This window comes from Eriocheir sinensis, chromosome 34, assembly GCF_024679095.1.
Source record: "Eriocheir sinensis breed Jianghai 21 chromosome 34, ASM2467909v1, whole genome shotgun sequence".
Lineage (NCBI taxonomy): Eukaryota > Metazoa > Arthropoda > Malacostraca > Decapoda > Varunidae > Eriocheir > Eriocheir sinensis.
Genome location: NC_066542.1, coordinates 541,606 through 550,311, shown reverse-complemented (window position 1 = coordinate 550,311; position 8,706 = coordinate 541,606). Strand labels below are relative to the sequence as shown.

Here is an 8,706-nt window from a genome sequence, read left to right as displayed (position 1 = left end):
GGTGGACCCATGGTTACCAGTCCAGGGTTCCTAATTAGAGCGGGACCTTTGTTGATGAGCCAGGTAGGCAACGTACGACCTGACGTGGACTTCCGAGGATGCTTTAGGAAACGCTCGTGTGGTGTACAATTAGTTGACGTACATAGCAGGGAACGGATAGAGTGAAGTGCATCTGGGAGGACAACTTCCCATTGCGAGACATCAAGATTCCTTGTTCTGAGAGCTAACCGAATGGTTTTCCATATGATTCCATTGTACCTCTCCACCTGACCATTGCCCCTTGGGTTGTAGGGCGTAGTGCGACTGTTAGCCACTCCTTTCTCTAGTAAGAATTTCTTCAGTTCTTCTGACATGAAAGAGGCTCCCCTGTCTGAGTGTACGTATGCTGGCATTCCGAATAGTGCAAAGAGTTGTACCAAACACCCGATGATAGCACCAGCAGTCATGTCTGAACAAGGGAACGCAAAAGGGAACCGTGAGAATTCGTCAATGACTGTGAGCAAGTATCTGTTTTTCGACTGTGACGGAAGGGCACCTTAAAATCAAAGTTCAATCTCTCGTATGGCTGAGTAGCTTTCACCAGATGGCCATCATCAGGCTTATAGAACTGAGGTTTGACAGTAGAGCAGATTGGACAAGAAGCAGTAACCTTCTTTACATCCTCAACAGAATAAGCTAGGTTCCGAACTCGGATGAAATGCACCATCCTTGACACTCCAGGATGACATAGACTTTCATGCAGTTGTTTGAGTTTGTCTGTAGCTACAGCACCACAGACACGCGAGAGAGCATCTGCAGGAATATTTTCCGTACCTGGACGATACACTATATCGTAGTGGTAGCATGACAGTTCAATGCGCCACCTGGCTATCTTGTCGTTCTTGATTTTGCTTGAAGATCTTGTGTCGAACATGAATGTTACACTTCGCTGGTCAGTAATCAGCTTAAAGTGATGACCAATTAGGTAATGCTTCCACTTTCTGAGGGCCTCAACTATGGCATAAGCTTCTTTCTCTACTGAAGAATGCCTTTGTTCACTGTCAGAGAGAGTGCGAGAGAAGAACGCTACAGGACGTCCATTCTGAGTGAGAGTAGCGGCAATGGCATGGTCTGAGGCATCTGTTTCGACTGTGAAAGGGGATGTAGGATCAATGGCTTGCACCACGGACTTCGCAATTTCATTCTTCAATTTCTCAAAAGTCAGAGAAGCTTCAAAAGACAATGGGAATCTCGTGGAGTGTGAAAGAGGCCGGACTTTCTCAGAGAAGTTGGGTATCCATCGTGAGTAATGAGCAAGCAACCCCAACATTCTCCGAAGAGAGGCAGTATCCTTGGGAAGGGGTAGACTCAAGAGAGGCTGCAGTCGTTCTGGATCAGGTCTGATCTCTCCGTCCTTTATAGAGTATCCCAGAAGGTTTATAGACTGTGTCCTGAAATCACACTTGTCATGATTAAAGGTGAGGTTGTAATCCTTCGCCACTTTCAAGAAATGATTTAGGTTTTTGTCATGCTCCTCTTCCGTCTCTCCACATACAGTCACATTGTCCACATAAGCAAATGCCCCTTCCACCTTTTCTTTTGCAAGGATCTGATCCACAACTCGTTGGAAAGCGGCCACTCCGTTCTTCACACCAAATGGGATTCGATTGAACACATACAGCTTTCCACTCGCCTCAAAAGCAGTGTACAACTTTTCGTCTTCTCTTATTGGCACTTGGTGGTAGGCGCTCTTCAGGTCCAAGGTGCTAAACACTTTAAATCTTGAGACATTGTTCACTGTTTCATCGATCCGAGGCAAAGGGTAAGCATCCAGCTCAGTAAACCTGTTTATAGTTTGTGAATAATCAATCACCATTCTCTTCCTGTGATTGTGCCCTGCAGTGATTAGCCCTCCATGGAGACTGGCTGGGTCTTATTATTCCTTCTTGTAGCATTCTACCAATTTCAGTTTTGACAAATTCCTTATCAGCCTGAGAGTAATGTCTCGACTTTGCAGCAATGGGTCTGCAGTCTGCTGTCAGATTGCTGAAGAGTGCGGGCGCAACCAACTTCACTGCAGCCAGCCCACATATCTTGAGTGGTGGGCGTGCTCCTCCAAAAGCCATTTCTAGAGCAGAATGATTCTTCAAGAATTCATGCCCCAAAATTACATCACTACACAGGGCTGGCAGCACTTTGAGTTTTACACTAGGATAAATTTGTCCTTGCAGCTCCACATCCACACAACAATGACCTAAGATTTTGGACGAGAGAGACGCATCAGCCATGGAGACGTGCCCGTCGTCAGGAAGTATGATTAGGTTGTTTTCTTTAGCAATCTTCTGACTCACAAAATTTTCCGAGCTTCCTGTATCAATAAGTGCATTAACAGGGAGACCATTAACTTTCAAACAACTCAAAGATTTACTAAGACTACTAGGCGCAGCCCCAGACACAGTAGCCAGTGTTGCTGCCGAATATTTAGTTTTACCAGCAGAGGTATCCCCTACCGGTTTCCCTGACCTACACACTTTTGCATAATGTCCTTGTTTCTTACACTTTAGACATAAAGCTTCCCTAGCAGGACATTTGAACCGAGGGTGCCGTTTCAAACCACAGAAAAAACACTGATTGGCGCCAGTAGTGGCGGCAAGATGAGCAGTTTCATCACTACTTTCTAAACACTCTGAATCACCTGACTGACTTTGTGGCTGAGGTACAGCAGCAGTAATTGGCTCAACAGTAGTATAAGAAGCAGAATGTTTCTGAGCCATCTCTAAAGTGCGTGCCTGTTCATAAGCAGTTTGCAAGTTAAGAGTTATATTTTCGAGTAGTCTTTGACGAATGGCACCAGGGGCGGTATACACAAAAGTTCTTAGCATCGCTAAGTGCACTTAACGGCAAAGAATCGTTAAGTTTTCTACTTAAAATGGCGCTGGGCCGCTTAGCGCTGAAGCTGGAGCACTTAGCGGGCGGAAAATTTAAGGCGGGGAAGGGGCTCCCATAGCACCGTTAAAAATGCATAAGTAGTGCAACATGGTGGATTACAGTGGGATGAAAGGCATCACCTCCTAATATATCGGCCTCGTCTAGACGAATTGGAGGCGTGTAATGATTTGAAACTCATCCTGAAATATCTGTGGACTGTGCTGACCGTGCTGAGATGAGTGGTTCGGCGAGGCGGACCTTGGAAACACCTACATGGCCATCACGACTGAAGTGGTGTTCGCCGACAGGTAAAATGCAGGTGCAACCTTCACAGACTGACAGAGATTGAGTGATAACAGACACTGGAGACCCTCCAAGCGATGGCTGGTGACCGCCTGCCACCATCCACAGGCTGTCACACAAGGAGCCCTGGGAGTAACCTTGCTGGAAGCCCCGCGGGCTGCAGTGTGTGGCTGGCGTTATACAGCCCCCAGCCATCGCCTGGAGGGCATCCAGTGTCTGTTATCACTCACCTTAGGTAGTCTGTGAAGGTCCAGTCATCACTGGTGCACGTGTATCTTACCTGTGATCAACACCGGCAGCCACAGACTCCTGCCCAAGGAACGAACACAGGTGAGCCAATATTTTACCTCGCCAGACTTATCCTTTACAATATTCAACTCTTTAAACCTAACACACCTGTTAATCTTGTGACTGACTTCAACAAACGTTTCCCACCAATCTTACCAAACCCTAAACAATACCTATTTGGGTCACTAGTGTCTGTTATTTAATTTTTACTTGACTAACCTCCCAGCAACGATAAACCAAACCTAACCTGGGTAAATTTATCATTGACATATAGTTATTTCAACTTAATCTGTTATTTAAGATAGCCAGTTTTAACCAAATCAGCAATTATTTAGAAAAGTTGATATTTTTAACCTAACTTAAATGTCAGAAGTGTCCTAACATAATTACCTTCCTTTGCTTATTTTTAGTAACCAAACCAAATCAATTTGACGTACCGGTAGCTCTTAAACCGAACTTGCTCTAGTACTCAAGCTTACATCACGTATGACTTTTTCCTTTAATCCTAAATCAACTTGTTTAGAAACCTTGCTCTGACATACCTAACTTAATATAAGTTCACCTCTCCTAACTCAGATAAATTTCCGATTTGTGTTACTGACTATTTTTTAAACAAACATTTTGATTTTGGACGTAAATTTTTTACCAAACTAACTATCATTCAGAATGTTGCCTTATTTTAACTTAACAAAAAATTATAAACGTCACTTAACCTCATTGATCCTACTTAACGAACGGTAGCTATCCTTCCTGTAAAATACCTCCCAGGAATCCCTGGGTGTTGCAAAATGATACTAATACCCATGCTAGCTAGCATTGTAGTATTGTTTAATTTGTTTTGGTCATGTCTTTTTTTTCACATTTAAAATTAATTAGTTCACAGTATATTATGGCTTTTGTTATTTGCAGCTTCCTTTCTTATGAAGATCTAAAAGTGAATTTTATGATTATTCTTAGTCTTACTCCCAAATAGCTATTAAAGTCAATCAACAATGCTAAAATCTTTTTGAACAAAAAATTGCAAATTGGTCCATGAGTCAAGAGTTTTGACTTCTGGACAAGTATAGATATAGATATAGGGCAGGTACCAAAGCATTTCTAATTGTAATGTATCTATTTGCAGTGATCGTGATGACATTGACAACAACGAGCAAGTCCTCCTAGACCTAGAGTGACCTCAAGCTGGTATTCGCCACATAACATTATTGTTTAATCATTTAGTTTTATCATCCAGCATCAAGCAGTCATTCATGCAAGAATATAATGCACAATATAAGCAACTTCAATTGCTAGAAAATAAGACAATGTTGCCAGCCCATATAGTGTGCACTGTGCAGTAAATAACTCATGTAGATAATGCCTGTTATTCTATCATATACTTATGTCGATGCAATGTCTTTTAGTTCTTGCTTCGGGTATATTAATTACTAATCCATTCTTATTTCTCCGACGGCCATTTCCGTGTCGATCGTCAATCAGTTCAGTACTTTTATTTTCTTAGCTTGTGTTTTGCAATTCTTTGCCAATTAAATCACTGGACACATCTTAATAAATATCACAGATTTAATTATCATATATCAGTCCCATAAGTTTATTTCAGATGCTCTTAAAACAACATCTGTCCATTCATAGTCCAACTTAACCTGGTAGCAGCAACAGGCCAAATTTGTGGCTTTACCGTGTACCAGCGATGGGCCACATTTTGTCATGATATAAACCCCAAAAATAGATGATGCATAAACTGATCACAAATGTGTTGATATATATTATGAAATGGTTTGCGTGAGTGATGATTTTTCTCATTTTCTCGCTCGGAGGGCCTTTACGAAACATGATCCCTGCATCTAACAGGTTAACCTCATATACTATACAACAATAATAAAGAAAAACATCACAAATAATATATATATATATATATATATATATATATATATATATATATATATATATATATATATATATATATATATATATATATATATATTATGTTGTTTATTTGAACTTGTACTCATATTTCAGGGCCAAACATGATGTGGAAGAAGAAATCATTTGTCTCCATCAGTCGGGTTTGTGCCATGGCAGCTTTCTCCAGCTGTCCGGCAGAGGTCTAGTCCATGCCATGGAGAAATTCAGCCCCCAACAATGAGATGGCATGCCAGAGATGGATCCGCAGCTTCTCCTCCAATCAATCAATCCTTGCAATGCCCTTTCTCTTTTCTCTCCTTCTGTACCACCATGCTTACACATAACTGATCCAAGGTACTTAAACTCGTTAACCTCCTCCATTTCTCCACCATTCAAAATTACCTGGCCTTCTTTTTTCACATTCAATGCCCACTCTATATGGGCATACAAACACTATAACCTCCCTTCTACTCCGCTCACAAACCATCACTTTCCTTTTGTTGACATTTACTTTCAACTTTCTCCTTTTACATACACTATCAAAAACACTGACCAAATTTTGTCACTTTCATTTTCTGCATTGAGCACCGTGTCATCAGCAAATAAGATTGAATTCATCAACCACTTCCTTCCCTCCCTCAGCATACATTTTTACTTCAATTTCCCCAACTTTGCCCTTCATTTCTCATAACACCATCCATATAAATATTGAACAACCATGATGACATATATATCTTTAAGACGTCCCACAATGCCAGCCAATCGACTCTGTCATAAACTTTCTTTAGAATAACTAGATCCATGAAGGCAGCATAGTATTTGTTCCTTTTGCTAATATTTTTTCTAATAAAACACCATACTGAAGGAAAATATCTGATCCACACATCCTCTTCCCTTCCTAAAGTCTCCTTGTTCTTCACTGATTTTCTCTTCTGTAAGTCTTTGCAGTCTCAATTAGGACTTTTCCATATACCTTTCCAGGTAGCCTACACTCAGCAGACTTATACCCCTACAACTCCCACCTCCCCTCTCCTGCCCTTCTTGTAAACTGGGACCATGATGGCTTTTGTCAAGTCTGCTGGGACCTCCCCCCCCCCTTCCCAGGCCACTTCACATATCTTGACCATTCATATAGTAACTTCATCTCCACACTTCAACATTTCTGCTGTGATTCCTCTCAATTCATTCATCATCATCATCCCATCAATGCCTGCTCTTAGGAGCTCCCACCAGGGGATGGCCACGGCAGAAGTTTCCATCTTTCTCTATCCGGACACTCCCTCCTTGCCTGCTCAAAGTTTCTCAAGGATCTCTCATCCTTCTCCCTAACGTACTCCTGCACCCTATCTCTCCATTTCACTGGAGGTCGTCCTCTAACATTCCCTCCCTCAATCTCACATACACCCTTCTGGTCATCTTACTCTCCTCCATTTGCTCCATGTGGCCAAACCACTTTAAAGTCACTTATTCCCTTCACCCCCGTGACACATTCCAAAACACACTTTCATTACTTATTCCATCCATTCTACTCACACCACAAGCACTCCTCAAATAACTCATTTCCACTGCCTGCACTCTAGACCTCTGACTTTCATTCAAGGCCCATGTTTCACTTGCATATGTGAGGGTTGGTACTATTATTGTATTTTCAACTGATAACTGATCCAGGGTACTTAAACTCATTGACCTCCTCCATTTCTTCACCATTCAGAATTATTTTGCATTCTTTTTCACATTCAGTTCCCACTCTATATGGGCATACAAAATCTACAACTTCACTTCTACTCCCCTCACAAACCATCACTTTACTTTTGTTGACATTTACTTTCAGCTTTCTCCTTTTACAGACGCTATGAAAATCACTGACCAAGTTTTGTAAGTCACTTTCATTTTCTGCAATGAGCACCGTGTCATCAGTAAACAGGATTGAATTCAGCACCCACTGCCTTCCCTCAGCGTACATTTTTACTCCAACTTTGCCCTTTATTTCTCTCATGACACCATCCATATAAATATTGAACAACCATGGTGACATGACACGCCCCTGCCCTAATCCCACCTTTTATCTCAAAATGTTCACTTGTTTCTCCACCAATTTTGACACATGCAGATGCACCCTCATAGAAAGACTTTATTGCACTAAGCAGTTTTCCTCCCACACCATAAATCTTTAAAACATCCCACAATGCAATCCAATCGAATCTGTCATAAGCTTTTTCAAAGTCCATGAAGGCAGCGTATAGTTTCTTTCCTTTTGCTATTATTTTTTCTCCTACCATCCTGAAGGAAAATCTTTGATTGATTCCATCAGTTCCTGCTGCTTTTCCATTTTTTAATCTTTTTAATGCCTGATTTACTTCTTCATATGTTATACTTCTTTCTTTATATACTCCTCCTCTACCTCCGCTCAAAACTGTTGCTGTAACAGCTGCTGGATGTCCATCAAAAAATTCATTAAGTTTTGAAATATTCTCTCCATGTCTCTTTCACAGCTTCCCGTCTTTGAACATCTTTCCATTCTCATCCATAACTTCATTAATTTTCCTTGGGGAGATATTATTGGGGTGATGCTTTTCTTTAATTTTTACTTCTTTCCAATATGATTTCCTGTTCCTTTATATTTTTCACTTAGTCTTTTCCAAAGTCTTCACCAACTCTCTTCTTACTTTCTTTTATTGCTTGTTTTAATTTCATTTTGCATTCTCTATATTTCTTTTCCTTTCCTTTTACTTGCTCAGCCACATTTCTTTCTTAAGTTTTCTTAAAAGTTCCTTTTCTCTTTTACTATCCTCCTTATCTCTTCTGTCCACCATGAATTTCCTTTTCTTTTCCATCTCTCACCACTTTCATCCCTACCACTTTTTTGTTGTAGTTAACACTACTTCTTTAAATGTTCTAAAACTTTTCAGTATCTGTACTATCTTTCACACCTTCCCATTTTTCACTTAAGGCATCTGCCATTTCACGTTATACTCATCTTTTATTTCTTTTTTCCTGTAACTTTTCTATCTTCAGTATTAACTTTTTTACTTCACCTTTCTTTTCAAACACCCACTTTTGCAAGATGGTCAGAGCCATCGAACATCCCGCTTACTACCTTCGCGTCACAGATATCCTTTCTCAGTCTTCCATCTACTGCCACATAATCAATCAATCCTTTCTGCTCATAATCATTCCCCCTCCTCCATGTGTAAATGTGGATATAGGCAAAAGTAATAAAGCCCCACACATCAGAAGTTGTATTGCTTTGCCTAGGTTATGCAGATGATGTAGTATTAGTGGAAGGATTTTGCCTGATCCTAA

At 40.9% G+C, this 8,706-nt stretch overlaps 1 long non-coding RNA gene across 1 annotated transcript; it reads left to right on the top strand.

Annotated features, from left to right (window-relative positions):
* Positions 1 to 3,044: 3,044 nt before the first annotated feature.
* On the top strand, positions 3,045 to 6,601 carry LOC127006879 (uncharacterized). The gene is made up of 3 exons (XR_007759800.1): positions 3,045 to 3,540; positions 4,622 to 4,683; positions 5,518 to 6,601. It is a non-coding gene; the product is annotated as an uncharacterized LOC127006879 (long non-coding RNA).
* The last annotated feature ends 2,105 nt before the right edge of the window (positions 6,602 to 8,706 follow it).